Source organism: Pan troglodytes, chromosome 2, assembly GCF_028858775.2.
Source record: "Pan troglodytes isolate AG18354 chromosome 2, NHGRI_mPanTro3-v2.0_pri, whole genome shotgun sequence".
Lineage (NCBI taxonomy): Eukaryota > Metazoa > Chordata > Mammalia > Primates > Hominidae > Pan > Pan troglodytes.
The window spans coordinates 10,795,961-10,813,843 of record NC_086015.1 but is presented as its reverse complement, the minus strand read 5'-3'; the positions used below and the strand labels follow the sequence as shown (position 1 = coordinate 10,813,843).

General features: G+C 39.0%; 1 pseudogene; it reads left to right on the top strand.

Moving 5' to 3' along the window:
- The first annotated feature begins 4,957 nt into the window (after positions 1 to 4,957).
- LOC100610199 (alpha-ketoglutarate dehydrogenase component 4-like) lies at positions 4,958 to 5,311 on the top strand (annotated as a pseudogene).
- The last annotated feature ends 12,572 nt before the right edge of the window (positions 5,312 to 17,883 follow it).

The following is a 17,883-nucleotide window of genomic DNA, read 5'->3' as shown; positions in this document are numbered from 1 at the left end:
GGATATATTTCTTTAGTGTTGTTTCTATGCATGTATTCCTTTCTTTTCTTTTAATAAAAATAAGATAACACGTTCCATAATTCTTTAATGGCTTGTGGACTTTTTAAATTCACTTAACGCTAGGTTTTTAATATCTTTTCATGCCAGGAACTTATAATTTGAGACTTGGCTTTTGAAAAATATGTGAGAAAATATAGAAAATCCATTAATTAGGATACTTTGGGATTAAATTATTGTAGAAGTGACAAGTATAGGATTTTTAGTGAGCAAGAGATGGCATTTGGGGATCTAAATGCATAGGCATTGAATTATAGATGGAGTTGGGAGAAAAATGTCATCTATAGGTTAACAGGCTGCCTAAAAGATACAGATTAACAATCTGAATTCTACAAGAAGAAGAATGAGATCAAGCAGTATAATAAAGGAAGAAGTAGCAAAATTACAACAGAACAGTGAAATGGATATGCTTTCTGGCAATAATTGTGAAAGGTCTGGTAATGAGAAAGTAGGAACAGCTAGTGGCTGCCACATAAAGAGAAAATGAACGAGACTAAATAGCTCAAGTTATAGCATGATGACTTCTTTAACAATCTGGAAAAGGTTTTGAGGAACATTTAACCATAGACAGATATTTTATGTGCAAAATTAAGGTTAGAAAACTTATTTTCTTTTTAATGTGAAGATATACATTTCAAATGCAATGTTACTGCCTTTTATAACCTAAATTATTATTACTAGTATTATCTTCTTCCAGAACTCTTGATTTAGTTAGAGCTGCCAAACATTTTCACATGATAGAAGTGATGCATTAAAAAGTAAAGTAATAGAAAAAGAGTTTTGCTATTTTTTAAAAAGCGGCTGTTCAAATGGAATAGTTTCTTGCTTATATGGGATTATAAGAGTTTGCGGTGACCAGTCTTCATGGTGTGCTTTTTCTTTAAACTTCCAATTGCTTTATGCTCAGGTATTGAGTTTCTACCTTGATTTCCTCCCTGTATAGCTGAGATGCTGAGAGATTCTAGTGTAATCCTTTGAGCCAAATGCTATTGTTGCTAAGGCGGGATTGAAGATATACATATAACTCCTATTTGGGATGTGATTGTTTATTTTATTTATTTTCCCCTGGCTGGTGGAGGGAGCCCTCTGGGGACATTCTGAGTCTGTTTAAATGAAGGTATGCTTAGCCTGTGTGGAATCCTGCGTCATCCTTTTCAGCCAGACTTATCAAACATAACTTTACACTTTATTACATGAAGGGGCTCATTTTAAGAATCCAGATACATATTTTCTCACTTTTTACACTTCCCAAGTGGTCTCTCATCACTTTTCTTCCCAATATTTACATAGATATGGTCAAAAAGGCAGGATCTGTACAAGTTCATCCACCTCCTAAAAAAGCTTAGTGGTCCTGATCATCAGCAATGATAGGTATAGATGCCGTCCCAATGTCCTTGAAGAAAAGTCGCTTAGAGACCATACATTTCATTTCATATTTTCACTTAGACTCTCATTAGTATGTCCCTTTATCCATCAACTTCCTTGATATGCCATGACAACAGAAAAATTTACGGCAACACTTTAGTTGAATCCCAGTGTATTCAAATTCACAGGAGGCATTTCATCTAGAGCTCATGACGAAATGCCTGGGAAACATAACTGTCTCTACCTGACCCCCAAATTTTGCAAATCCCATTACCTTACTAATGGCATTTTATATCTGTAAATCTTTTTAACCTTTTCAAAGCACTTTCAGATTTATTGATTTTTTGTTCAACTCAATGAGATCATATGACATGCTAAGCACAGAGTTGGGGGCAGAAGAAATAGTAAAGTACGGTCCAGCCTAAGAGGCATCTAACCAGCTAAACCTGGGGCAGAATTGATGAACTGTGGTACTGACCACGATTCTCCAAGTGTGCTCCCACATCAGCAGCACCACATTTTAAGAAATATGTTTCATGACCATAAAGTTGGTAACAATAGACACCAGGGACTACTACAGGGGGTAGAGGGGGAGCAGGGCAAGGACTGAAAAACTACCTATTAGGTGCTATGCTCACTACCTGGGTGATGGGATCATTTGTATCCCAAACCACAGCATCTTGCCATATATCCATGTAATAAACCTGTACGTATACCCCCTGAATCTAAAATAAAAGTTGAAATTATAAAAGTTAAAAATAAAAACATAAACTTATAAAAATTATAGAAAAAACACAGAAGCATATAAAATAATTTTGGAAAGTTGCATGGGCATCTCACATGCCTGGATGAGAATATTCAGCATTGGTAATATTAAATCAAGCTAAATTTCTGTATATACGCAAGTTGTTTCCTATCAGAAAAAAAATGTTGATGAAGATAGACGAGAGGAAACTTGCACTTGCAGATATTCCATCTTGATTACGTACTAATCAAGAGAACGGTCAGGAACTGGTGGGGGAAATAGAAAAGTGACTGATGGGCCGGGCTCGGTGGCTCACGCCTGTAATCCCAGCGCTTTGGGAGGCCGAGGCGGGTCTGTTACGAGGCCAGGAAATCGAGACCATCCTGACTAACACGGTGAAACCCCGTCTCTACTAAAAACACAAAAAAGTAGCCGGGCGTGGTGGCGGGCGCCTGTGGTCCCAGCTACTCGGGAGGCTGAGGCAGGAGAATGGCCTGAACCCGGGAGGCGGAGCTTGCAGTGAGCCGAGATCGCGCAGCTGCACTCCAGCCTGGGAAAGACAGCGAGACTCCGTCTCAAAAAAAAAAAAAAAAAAGTCACTGATTAATCTACATAGATAGCAGTGCTGCATTATTATCATTTATATAATGATATTGATATATCTAAATAGATAAGTGAATACATATAGTAGTTATACCAGATAAATATTTGTTACTTATATGATGCAAACATTTGTTATATTCAATGATGGCATTTTACTTTGTGAGATTATGACACTTATTAAACGAAGTTTGTGAAGCTAGAAAAAAAAAAAAAACAAACAAAAAAAGAAAAAAGAAAAAAAATGTATTAGAAAGGCACTCTTACACCCCTACCCAGAGTAGCAGAATCAGAGACTTGGGGAAAAGTGGCTTGGGGGCTAGCTATCTATGTGTTAATAAGCTCCCAGGTTTCTCTAAAGCTCATAAAAGTTTGAGAAACACTGGGTGATATCTTAATAGTAAGAATATTTTTCAAAGTGAACACTGGAACAATTTGCTCAGGTATGGGGCTCCCCTTAAAAACTGGGTCATGTAGTTACGATGGCTAAAAAACCAAAAGGTTTCAACTGAGGTGATTTTGCCCTGGAGGGGACTTTTGGCAATGTCTGGAGACATTTTTGATTGTCATGACTGGGGGAGTAAATCATGCATTCAAAAAGAAGAGGCCAGAGATGCTGCCAAACATCCTACAATGTACAAGACAGCTCCCAAACACAAAAGAATTATCTGGACCAAAATGTCAAGAATACCAAATTTAAGAAACCCTGAAATACAAGTAAAAGAGGTTGTGAGAGCAGAAAAGAAGAAATGATTCATTTCTAAGGGAGTAAGGCAAAAACCTAAAAAGAAATCACAAGGAGGTGGTGATTTGGCTGAACATTAAAGGACTAGAAGATTTCTGACCAGGTTAGAGAAGGTGGTAGAAGGTGGGTGTAGGGAGAGTGGAAGAACAGGGAGTTGAGATTACCACCTGCTGTAAATAAAGCAAGGGAAGTAATAACAGATGTGATTCCAACTCTCTTAGCCAATCACACCTCCCCACTCTATCTCCTTCAAATATATCACGGGACCACTTTTTCCCCTCCTTCCATGGGGACAATGTCTTTCGTGAATTTCTTCGGATTTCTCTATGTCAATTTTTTTCTTGCTTAATTAAAGATTCAGTCTATGCATCCATTTCTACACCATCATTGCCTTATAGTTCTGAGTCACTTTGGTATGTCTCAAAATACTTGCGTATTTTATCTCATTTGAGGGCAAACAGTATGAGACAATCGTTTAGGAGTGTGAGACCTGGATTCAAAACCAGATTTAGCCTGGATATGAATCATGGCCCTATTGAACTCGAGGATATGGTTTGTGGTGAGGATCAAATAAATTGATACTTATAAAAGAACTAACACAGTGCCTGGAAAATAGGAAAAGCTTCATACATGTGAACTGCTATTAATAAAATACTCATATTATTATATTTTGCACCAGTGCTATGAGGCAAATAGCAGATGTTCCTATTATTGACCCATGAAGGCACTGAAGCTCTGAGAGTATCAACAGCTGATCCCGGATGACCAAACACATTTTTGTGAGACTAGAATCTGGGTCTCTTGCTGGTTTGAGGTTTTGACTTTTACTCCATGGAGCCAGGCACAAGCACATATTCATTACACAAATTTAAACAAAGATTTGAATCTTAGGCAGCTTAAAATCTACCCTTCAATTAAGGAATGGAATTTGTACAATCAAGCTAGGATGTATATATGTCTCTACTTGGTAATGACAAAATGATAGCAGGGAATGGGGAAGTTTTATCCTGGGGGAAGTTGCTTAGATATGGTCATTTCATTAACACTGCTTGAGCTTCTGCTTGTGTCCAGAGGTGGGGAGGTATAGTAGATACAGAGGCATCCTCAAGGAATTTATAGACTAGTTCAACACAATATGTCATATTTAGACACAGGATAGATACTATGGAAACCCAGGAAATGATCATCAAACCTGCCTAAACATGTTGGTCTGTTCAGAATAGGTGTTCCAACTTAAGTTCCTGAATTTAAGAAAGAGCTAACTGCATGAAGAAGCAGTGTGTGGGCTGGGATCCCATTCAGACCTACTCATCTTCAGTCCTTCTCTGTGTACTTCTCAAAGATGTACAGATGCAAGATGTGGGCCTAAAATGCCCACAGTTTGGAAATGCTCCTTCAAGTCCATACTTGTCACAAATTTCATAAATTAAAAGGCAAGACTGGAAACTGCCCCTTCTCGGGGGTTATGATTGGCAGCAAGATGGCGTCTGCCAGTAGGGTCGTTCAGGTAGTCAAACCACACACTCCATTAATAAGGTTTCCTGACAGAAGAGACAATCCTAAACCCAATGTATCAGAAGCTTTGAGATCAGCAGGGCTACCATCTCACTCTTCTGTAATTTCACAACATTCTAAGGGATACAACACCAGATTTGCTGATGTATCAGGGTCCACCAGACACTGCAGAAATAATAAAAACATTACCTCAGAAATACAGAAGGAAACTTGTGTCTCAAGAAGAAATTGAATTTATCCAGTGTGGAGGTCCTGAATAACCATGGTGGTTGCTGCTTGTCATCAAACAATAGAATTGTCTTTACAATAAACGACTCCCAAAATGGCAGATGAGAAACTATACATTAAACACCTTTAATAAATATTATGAAAAAAATGAAATATAGAAAATTTAGATGGACACTTGTATTTTCTAATTTATGTATCTTGGTCAGCTTCTCCACAAGCTTACCTAATTGTTTATATACTTTATACTTATTAAAGTATACATTTCTAAATGTTAGCCTATTAATTTACTCTTGATTATCAAACATTACCAGTGTTGAACTATTAAAAGCACACAATGTATAATAAACTATCATAGGATTCCCATAATTTCACTTTTCTTTCTGTTTAGACATGGAAAAGTTTATCAGTCAGAATTGCTGTTTTAGTGATATGATTTTCCTGAAATTGGGTGAGGATCAGTGAAATAATGACTCTATTACTTGCTCTTAATTCTCTGTTCTCTAATGTTTTTTCATTCACAAGTTTACCGGAGTATAACTGGCTTAGTAAGTATATCCTACTCTGAATGATAAAAATATAGTCAAGCTAAAATAGGTGACTATACTATTAAGATAGAGGAGATCATACAAGAGATTCCAAAGAAAGTCAAAGAGTATAAAATGGAAAATAATTAAGAGACCAAAATGAATACAGCATAAGAATAAAGATTTCACTAGAAACTGCAAATTATTATGTTTTGGAAGTTGTAAGGAAGTCTCGTTCTTTGGTTTATTTTACTGTTTTGTGATCTTGCATGCAAATCCTGATAACTATTAACTTTCTCAAACTTAATGTCTGAAAGCCTTATAAAATCAACATAAATATTTACTTATAAAAAAAAAGGCAAGACTGGTGACCCTAGTGTATAAATTCATTTGAATGTCTGTGTCTAAGTCAGTACAAGCAGCTTTCAATATATATTCTGATTTTGCATTCATTTGTGTAAAGGTTTGTAAAGTGAAAAAGAATAAATTTTCACCTTAGTAAATCAGTATTCACAGTGAATATATTCTTCTCACAACTAAGTAACATATACGATCTGAGGTTTACAATCACATTAAATATTTGTTTTACATATAAGAGTAACAAAATGTCCACAGGACAAGGAAGGAGGGAAACTGGATTCTAGTCTGATGCCTCCAAAGAACTGGCTGACCTTGAGCCAGTCACTTCCTTTTCTGGGTCCCATTATTCCCTTTTATAAAAGAAGGAATTAATAACTTCTTAATATTCTCACATACGTTTTATTATACAAGACAGTTCCAATTACATAGAATTAGACATAACATTTAAAGATCCCAGAAACATACAGAGTTAATTCTTGTTCTCTCTCTCTCTCTTCCTCTCTCTGTCCCCATTCCTTTTTTTTTTCAAATCAAATCCTCATCCAAGCACATACTCTTTTTTATAACGTATTAGAAAAAATATTGGGTATCTGAACATTATGACTACTTAGAATTTCTCTATATTAATTTTATAACGTGTCTATTGTAAACTACTTATTTCTCAATCTAACTTTTTCTTTTTCAAAACAGAGGCTCACGGGAGGTATTAGAATAGAATAGCAAATGGAGGTTATCTTATGGTAACGCATATGCACATGCACACATCGACACTCATTTACGTGCACACACACCACAGCTGGCTGCCAAACATGGACAAAAGGCAAGAGGCACATTTTTCATGTGCGTAATTGTCACCATAATAGCGATTGTATTTAAAAGACAATGTAAAATGTCATGTCTGAGTGGTGACTCAGCTCCCGTCGATCTAGATTTATTTTTATAGAAAGAGCAAATGGAAATCAAGATGAAATGTTTGAGCAAAACTTATTGCTGTCTAGAAATCACTCAAACAATGGTTTAATCTTATCGTCTATTTCAACTACTCTCAAATTATTTTATGTCTCCATTCTCAGCTTGTCTAGTAGACCGAATGCCGAAGCAGAGTCTCCAGAAAGGAGGGATAACTAATTTCTGACTTCTAAATATTGAACGCTGACAAATTTTCAAACTATATCCCATATCTTCTTATACTTTCACCTTTATATCTTCCCAGAAGTAGGGCCTTTGAAGAGAATGACAGTCAGAAAAGGGATTAAGTGGCACATTTTTTTCAGACGACTGATGCTCCTGTGAGTGAGAGACTATACAGTGCAATATAAATCAGCTGTTGGTTTGATTTACGGGAAGGAGCTGGTCTTGTTTATATATCTTAGATATCAATAAAGTGGTCAAAAGGAGGCAATCGAAGTCAGTATTAGAGTAATAATATACTTGCACAGTCTCGTCTCCAGCCTCATGCTATGTGCTTGCCTTTTCACAAAAACAAATGGGAAAACAAACCACAAATAAAAGCTCTGAAATTAAAGTCTCCCACATTTCTTCCCTTCTCAGCCATCAATCCTTTCCCCAGCCCTCACAGTAGGAGCCCTGGGAAGACATCCAGGGACCTAACAAAGGAAGCAGGAGGAGTTTTACATTTAAGGCAGACAACTATAAAATCACTGAAAAGGTTGAAACAGAACCATTCAAGAGAGGGCCAGACTCAACCCCAGAGAAATCCTCATTTTAGTTTTCACAGAAACTTGCATTGAGGTAAGAAAGAATGAAAGATAGAGAGAGAGAAAAGGCATGCGTATTTCTTTGATACCCTAGACTTACTCCCCGAGGCTAGATAACGAGGGTAGAAATTGTGGCTGAGAACTATGACCCATTAAACTGTATAGCAATAAAAACTGGAAAACTGCCCAGAACAATGTGTCCCAATCTTTGGGTTTACCAGTAACACTTTCTTTGTTTTGCCTTTTTAATGTATTGTCTACATAATCACTTTTTTTTAAATTGAGCTCATCTTTCTTACTGAATTGATTTAAATAAATATATTTAAAGAAAGACACTGCATACTTACGGGGGAGGAGCCAAGATGGCTGAATAGGAACAGCTCGGGTCTGCAGCTCCCAGCGTGAGCGACGCAGAAGACGGGTGATTTCTGCATTTCCATCTGAGGTACCGGGTTCATCTCACTAGGGAGTGCCAGACAGTGGGCGCAGGTCAGTGGGTGCCCGCACCGTGCGCGAGCCGAAGCAGGGCGAGGCATTGCCTCACTCGGGAAGCGCAAGGGGTCAGGGAGTTCCCTTTCCGAGTCAAAGAAAGGGGTGACGGACGCACCTGGAAAATCGGGTCACTCCCACCCGAATACTGCACTTTTCAGACCGGCTTAAAAAACGGCGCACCCACACCACGAGATTATATCCCGCACCTGGCTCAGAGGGTCCTACCCCACGGAGTCTCGCTGATTGCTAGCACAGCAGTCTCAGATCAAACTGCAAGGCGGCTGCGAGGCTGGGGGAGGGGCGCCCGCCATTGCCCAGGCTTGATGAGGTAAACAAAGCAGCCGGGAAGCTCCAACTGGGTGGAGCCCACCACAGCTCAAGGAGGCCTGCCTGCCTCTGTAGGCTCCACCTCTGGGGGCAGGGCACAGACAAACAAAAAGACAGCAGTAACCTCTGCAGACTTAAATGTCCCTGTCTGACAGCTTTGAAGAGAGCAGTGGTTCTCCCAGCACGCAGCTGGAGATCTGAGAACGGGCAGACTGGCTCCTCAAGTGGGTCCCTGACCCCTGACCCCCCAGCAGCCTAACTGGGAGGCACCCCCCAGCAGGGGCACACTGACACCTCACACGGCAGGGTATTCCAACGGACCTGCAGCTGAGGGTCCTGTCTGTTAGAAGGAAAACTAACAAACAGAAAGGACGGACATCCACACCAAAAACCCATCTGTACATCACCATCATCAAAGACCAAAAGTAGATAAAACCACAAAGATAGGGAAAAAACAGAACAGAAAAACTGGAAACTCTAAAAAGCAGAGCGCCTCTCCTCCTCCAAAGGAACGCAGTTCCTCACCAGCAATGGAACAAAGCTGGACGGAGAATGACTTTGACGAGCTGAGAGCAGAAGGCTTCAGACGATCAAATTACTCCGAGCTACGGGAGGACATTCAAACCAAAGGAAAAGAAGTTGAAAACTTTGAAAAAAATTTAGAAGAATGTATAACTAGAATAACCAATACAGAGAAGTGCTTAAAGGAGCTGATGGAGCTGAAAACCAAGGCTCGAGAACTACGTGAAGAATGCAGAAGCCTCAGGAGCCAATGTGACCAACTGGAAGAAAGGGTATCAGCGATGGAAGATGAAATGAATGAAATGAAGCGAGAAGGGAAGTTTAGAGAAAAAAGAATAAAAAGAAACGAGCAAAGCCTCCAAGAAATATGGGACTATGTGAAAAGACCAAATCTACGTCTGATTGGTGTACCTGAAAGTGATGGGGAGAATGGAACCAAGTTGGAAAACACTCTGCAGGATATTATCCAGGAGAACTTCCCCAATCTAGCAAGGCAGGCCAACGTTCAGATTCAGGAAATACAGAGAACGCCACAAAGATACTCCTCGAGAAGAGCAACTCCAAGACACATAATGGTCAGATTCACCAAAGTTGAAATGAAGGAAAAAATGTTAAGGGCAGTCAGAGAGAAAGGTCGGGTTACCCTCAAAGGGAAGCCCATCAGACTAACAGCAGATCTCTCGGGAGAAATTCTACAAGCCAGAAGAGAGTGGGGGCCAATATTCAACATTCCTAAAGAAAAGAATTTTCAACCCAGAATTTCATATTCAGCCAAACTAAGCTTCATAAGAGAAGGAGAAATAAAATACTTTACAGACAAGCAAATGCTGAGAGATTTTGTTACCACCAGGCCTGCCCTAAAAGAGCTCCTGAAGGAAGAGCTAAACATGGAAAGGCACAACCGGTACCAGCTGCTGCAAAATCATGCCAAAATGTAAAGACCATCGAGACTAGGAAGAAACTGCATCAACTAATGAGCAAAATCACCAGCTAACATCATAATGACAGGATCAAATTCACACATAACAATATTAACTTTAAATGTAAATGGACTAAATGCTCCAATTAAAAGACACAGACTGGCAAATTGGATAAAGAGTCAAGACCCATCAGTGTGCTGTATTCAGGAAACCCATCTCACGTGCAGAGACACACATAGGCTCAAAATAAAAGGATGGAGGAAGATCTACCAAGCAAATGGAAAACAAAAAAAGGCAGGGGTTGCGATCCTAGTCTCTGATAAAACAGACTTTAAACCAACAAAGATCAAAAGAGACAAAGAAGGCCATTATATAATGGTAAAGGGATCCATTCAACAAGAAGAGCTAACTATCCTAAATATATATGCACCCAATACAGGAGCACCCAGATTCATAAAGCAAGTCCTGAGTGACCTACAAAGAGACTTAGACTCCCACACATTAATAATGGGAAACTTTAACACCCCACTGTTAACATTAGACAGATCAACGCGACAGAAAGTCAACAAGGATACCCAGGAATTGAACTCAGCTATGCACCAAGTGGACCTAATAGACATCTACAGAACTCTCCACCCCAAATCAACAGAATATACATTTTTTTCAGCACCACACCACACGTATTCCAAAATTGACCACATAGTTGGAAGTAAAGCTCTCCTCAGCAAATGTAAAAGAACAGAAATTATAACAAACTATCTCTCAGACCACAGTGCAATCAAACTAGAACTCAGGATCAAGTATCTCACTCAAAACTACTCAACTACATGGAAACTGAACAACCTGCTCCTGAATGACTACTGGGTACATAACAAAATGAAGGCAGCAATAAAGATGTTCTTTGAAACCAATAAGAACAAAGACACAGCATACCAGAATCTCTGGGACTCATTCAGAGCAGTGTGTAGAGGGAAATTTATAGCACTAAATGCCCACAAGAGAAAGCAGGAAAGATCCAAAATTGACACCCTAACATCACAACTAAAAGAACTAGAAAAGCAAGAGCAAACACATTCAAAAGATAGCAGAAGGCAAGAAATAACTAAAATCAGAGCAGAACTGAAGGAAATAGAGACACAAAAAACCCTTCAAAAAATCAATGAATCCAGGAGCTGGTTTTTTGAAAGGATCAACAAAATTGATAGACCGCTAGCAAGACTAATAAAGAAAAAAAGAGAAAAGAATCAAATAGATGCAATAAAAATGACAAAGGGGATATCACCACTGATCCCACAGAAATACAAACTACCATCAGAGAATACTACAAACACCTCTACGCAAATAAACTAGAAAATCTACAAGAAATGGATAAATTCCTCGACACATACACTCTCCCAAGACTAAACCAGGAAGAAGTTGAATCTCTGAGTAGACCAATAACAGGATCTGAAATTGTGGCAATAATCAATAGCTTACCAACCAAAAAGAGTCCAGGACCAGATGGATTCACAGCCGAATTCTACCAGAGGTACAAGGAGGAACTGGTACCATTCCTTCTGAAACTATTCCAATCAATAGAAAGAGAGGGAATCCTCCCTAACTCATTTTATGAGGCCAGCATCATCCTGATACCAAAGCCGGGCAGAGACACAACCAAAACAGAGAATTTTAGACCAATATCCTTGATGAACATTCATGCAAAAATCCTCAATTAAATACTGGCAAACCGAATCCAGCAGCACATCAAAAAGCTTATCCACCATGATCAAGTGGGCTTCATCCCTGGGATGCAAGGCTGGTTCAATGTACACAAATCAATAAATGTAATCCAGCATATAAACAGAACCAAAGACAAAAACCACATGATTATCTCAATAGATGCAGAAAAGGCCTTTGACAAAATTCAACAACCCTTCATGCTAAAAACTCTCAATAAATTAGGTATTGATGGAACGTATCTCAAAATAATAAGAGCTATCTATGACAAACCCACAGCCAATATCATACTGAATGGGCAAAAACTGGAAGCATTCCCTTTGAAAACTGGCACAAGACAGGGATGCCCTCTCTCACCACTCCTATTCAACATAGTGTTGGAAGTTCTGACCAGGGCAATCAGGCAGGAGAAAGAAATAAAGGGTATTCGATTAGGAAAAGAGGAAGTCAAATTGTCCCTGTTTGCAGATGACATGATCATATATCTACAAAACCCCATTGTCTCAGCCCAAAATCTCCTTAAGCTGATAAGCAACTTCAGCAAAGTCTCAGGATACAAAATCAATGTACAAAAATCACAAGCATTCTTATACACCAACAACAGACAAACAGAGAGCCAAATCATGAATGAACCCATTCACAATTGCTTCAAAGAGAATAAAATACCTAGGAATCCATCTTACAAGGGATGTGAAGGACCTCTTCAAGGAGAACTACAAACCGCTGCTCAATGAAATAAAAGAGGATAAAAACAAATGGAAGAACATTCCATGCTCATGGGTAGAAAGAATCGATATCGTGAAAATGGCCAAACTGCCCAAGGTAATTTACAGATTCAATGCCATCCCCATCAAGCTACCAATCACTTTCCTCACAGAATTGGAAAATAGTACTTTAAAGTTCATATGGAACCAAAAAAGAGCCTGCATCACCAAGTCAATCCTAAGCCAAAAAAACAAAGCTGGAGGCATCACACTACCTGACTTCAAACTATACTACAAGGCTACAGTAACCGAAACAGCATGGTACTGGTACCAAAACAGAGATATAGATCAATGGAACAGAACAGAGCCCTCAGAAATAATGCCACATATCTACATCTATCTGATCTTTGACAAACCTGAGAAAAACAAGCAATGGGGAAAGGATTCCCTATTTAATAAATGGTGCTGGGAAAACTGGCTATCCACATGTAGAAAGCTGAAACTGGATCCCTTCCTTACACCTTATACAAAAATTAATTCAAGATGGATTAAAGACTTAAACCTTAGACCTAAAACCATAAAAACCCTAGAAGAAAACCTAGGCATTACCATTCAGGACATAGGCATGGGCAAGGACTTCATGTCTAAAACACCAAAAGCAATGGCAACAAAAGCCAAAATTGACAAATGGGATCTAATTAAATTAAAGAGCTTCTGCACAGCAAAAGAAACTACCATCAGAGTGAACAGGCAACCTACAAAATGGGAGAAAATTTTCGCAACCTACTCATCTGACAAAGGGCTAGTATCCAGAATCTACAATGAACTTCAACAAATTTACAAGAAAAAAACAAAGAACCCCATCAAAAAGTGGGTGAAGGACATGAACAGACACTTCTCAAAAGAAGACATTTATGCAGCCAATAAACACATGAAAAAATTCTCACCATCACTGGCCATCAGAGATATGCAAATCAAAACCACAATGAGATACCATCTCACACCAGTTAGAATGGCAATCATTAAAAAGTCAGGAAACAACAGGTGCTGGAGAGGATGTGGAGAAATAGGAACGCTTTTACACTGTTGGTGGGACTGTAAACTAGTTCAACCATTGTGGAAGTCAGTGTGGCGATTCCTCAGGGATCTAGAACTAGAAATACCATTTGACCCAGCCATCCCATTACTGGGTATATACCCAAGGGACTATAAATCATGCTGCTATAAAGACACATGCACACATATGTTTATTGTGGCATTATTCACAATAGGAAAGACTTGGAACCAACCCAAATGTCCAACAATGATAGACTGGATTAAGAAAATGTGGCACATATACACCATGGAGTACTATGCAGCCATATAAAATGATGAGTTCATGTCCTTTGTAGGGACATGGATGAAATTGGAAATCACCATTCTCCATAAACTATCGCAAGAACAAAAAACCAAACACCACATATGCTCACTCATAGGTGGGAATTGAACAATGAGAACACATGGACACAGGAAGGGGAACATCACACTCTGGGGACTGTTGTGGGGTGGGGGGAGGGGGGAGGGATAGCATTGGGAGATATACCTAATGCTAGATGACGAGTTAGTGGGTGCAGCACACCAGCATGGCACATGTATACATATGTAACTAACCTGCACATTGTGCACATGTGCCCTAAAACTTGAAGTATAATAATAATAATAATAATAATAATAAAAAGATATACTTAAAAAAAAAGAAAGACACGGTATCATTACTATAAAAGCAAAACCAATACAGCTGGCATAAATTAAAGATAACTTCCAAAGTGATGTCATTGAAAGGAAAATGGTACTAGGAGAGTCTACCTCACACAAAAGGCTGGAAACTGCAGGTTTGTTATTAAAAAAGAGGTGAGCATGGACTACAGAAGTGCTGAAGACCTGAATGGTAGGACCAGAGCGACACTATCCCCTCCCAACCATGATGTGCTGGTCCACGTTTAACAGCTGTGTGAGACAAAGAGGCTGACTTGCAGAAATTTCTGATTTCTGTCTGTAGATCTTTCCACCATGGATAATTTCAGGCTATCGAGGTAGCATCACTGGATATGGTTGGGAGGAGATGCAGTCTCCTCTTGTAAGCATCTAAGAGGCAACCCAGCACACAACTGCTTTTTTTTTTTTTTGATTTTTATTTTAAGTTCAGGGATACACGTGCAAGTTTGTTACACAGGCAAACTTGTTTAATAGGGTTTCTTGTACAGATTATTTCATGACCCAGGTATTAAGCCTAGTACCCATTAGTTATTTTTCCTGATCCTCTCCCTTGTCTTTTAAGTAATTAGAAGTTCTGAAAGAATTGAAACAAGAAAACTTTTCTTATTATGTGTTTCTAGGTAATTAATTCCACCTTAGTGTTATACTCAAAACCATATTCACTTATCAGCAGTGCTACATGTCCCCCCTTTTGGAAAACGTAAGTCTTAGGCAACCTCCTAGGCTATCTTTTTTTTTCTTTTCTTTTCTTTTCTTTTTTTTTTTACACGGAAGCACTTTAGTAGATAAAATCATGTTATGAGGATGGTAATATTTTCCTATTTTGAAGCATGATTTCTCTGGTACAGTTGTATGTACATGATGCCTGCCCCACCTTCTATGAGATACCAAATTGGATCTATCTGTAGAGAGTACATAAAGAATAACACGGGAATACTGTAAGAATAAGCATCCATTTCATCTTTGTGAAATACAAAGTGAACACAAACTAGAAGAGAAAATGATGCGAATATCCTTAATCTAAACTCTTTTTCTGTGGGAAGGAAAAAGGGGGTTGTTCTCCGAATTGTTTAGAAATTTTTTAAATGGCAGCATGAAACGAAGTTTTCAGAAGAATAACGTGTATCAAAATCCCTGCATATATTTTGCATCCTATTTAGATTTCCTTGTACCCTTCCGGCTACTCTTCCTATTGTTTACAGACAGAAAGTAAATTTTAAGAGAGTTTTGTTTATTTTTCGATGAATCCTGATGGCATTTTTAGGCAGCAGAGATACTGGCACCAAATGACACAGCTGAGAATAATGAAGCTCTTACATTAAATCAAAAGGCTCATGATTTCATCTCAACAATGCAGATTCAGCAACTGAAACCTTGAAAGCATCTATATGGAATACAAATGCGTAAAAGCAGAGATGGAAAATGTCGTGAATCTCTTTAGAATGCCACAGCAAATCAAATAAGAAAAAGAAAATTACGGGATTTTTAAGAATGTGCTGTTCTTTTCATGGATAAAGATTCAGTGGCATCCAGAAATGAGATGTGAACATTCAGAATATGTGGTGTGCAACTTTGTCCTGTCACTTCTATTCTATGAATTTATGTAGAGATTAAATTATTATAGCCTGCTTCAACTCCCAACCAGTTCCTCGGGAATAGAGGAGAAATTCAAGGGTGATTTAAGGGAGCATTTACATCGACGGAGAGAAGGCATAATTCGTCAGTGGAGACTCATGCTTCCTTATTCTTCAGACTGCTCAACTGAGCTGATATTTTAGCAAGTTGAAAGGCTTAGCTGTTTAAGGAGAAGTTCTGGATATAAAAAACTGGGGAAAGGGGCTGTGAATAATGGCACTGCACTGTTGCATGCTCATCTTCTTTTCTCCCTGCTATCCCTGTTCTCTCCTTTGGGGATAACGGTAAAAATCGCCTGTAAAGCTGGACTCCATGTGGCCCATGGCTTCCCCCATCTTTCCACAAAATACAACAAATTATCCGCTTTGACTTGATAATATTTCCCCACTAGATATTCCTTAAATTGCTTGCTTCCACTCTGTTCTCTAGCATTGTTCTTCTAGTTCAGACTTCATCATTTCTAGCTAAACTGATCCATCACTTTGTGACTGCAGTCTTATCCACTGCAAACATCCAGAGTGACAGCTCAGCCAGCCAAGTCTGAGCACATCCTTCCCCTGCAGAGAATATCCCCAAGTCAGGATGACCGTCAAGTGCCTAAGGAGGGCATTCACAGCCACTGTGCTCTAGTCCCTGCCTTCTCCTCCACATTTATCTCTCGCCATTCTCTGGCCTGAACTGCACCCTGTGCAAGGCTGTTTCTTCTGCTTCTGTGTCCTTCCTGTCACTCTCTTGTTTGTAAGGCTCTACCTCCCTTCTCCCGCTCTACCACACTTGATAATAAAAACAATAGCGTGTCTTCCATCAATGACAGACTGGATAAAGAAAATGTGGCACATGTACACCATGGAATAGTATGCAGTGATATAAAGGAATGGAATCATGTCCTTTGCATGGACATGGATGGAGCTGGAAGCCATTATCCTCAGCAAACTAACACAGGAACAGAAAACCAAACACTGCATGTTCTCACTTATAAGCGGGAGTTGATCAATAAGAACACATAGACAATTGAGTGGAGCAACACACATTGGGGCCTGTCAGGGGGTGGGTGTCAGGAGGGAGAGCATTAGGAAAACTAGCCAGTGCACGCTGGGCTTTATACCTAGGTGATGGGTTGATAGGTGCAGCAAACCACCATGGCACACGTTTACCCATGTAACAAACCTGCTCATCCTGCACATGTACCCTGGAACTTAACAAACAAACAAACAAACAAACAAACAAACAAAAACCCAATAGCAGCTTGTTTTTATAAGCTGCTTACTAAACTCCAAGTACTGTTCTAATCATTTCATGTAATCCCCAATCAATCTTGACAGGCATGGACCATTATTATCACCATTTTAAACAGAGAAATAAAGTAACTTGCCCATGGACATGGAGTTAGTAAGTTTTAGATTCTTGGACTCTAAACTAGCACTCCATCACCATGCCATACTCACTGTGTTTGCCCTACTTAAATTCAACCATCTCTTCAGACACAGAGTCACTGTCTCCAGCCCGCTCTCCCCAGTCTCCTGACTGAGTTGGGTTATGTGTTCTTCCTTTGCTCATGTGAGTCTTTCTATAAATTTATTTGCCATATCGAATTGTAATGAACCATTCATATATCTCTCCACCCTGCTGGATTGTCAGCAGCCATGGCCGATTTGGTTTTATATCCCAATATCTGTTATCCAATAAATGTAAGTTGAATGTGAATGTAAATAAATATCTTACATTATAGCAAAATATCAGAGGCTTATAAGGCACTACAGAACATAATATTTATATGTAATTCTCACTATATTTTATACAAATATCCCCATCATCACATAAACCCAGAGAGCTTAGGTCAATATTTGTTGAGTGAATGAAAATGTCCATGATGAAATGTTAAGGAAAACTACAATCTTTGTAGTAAATATTCAGACTGTTCTAAAAAGAGAGTATCAAATTAAATCAAAATAGAC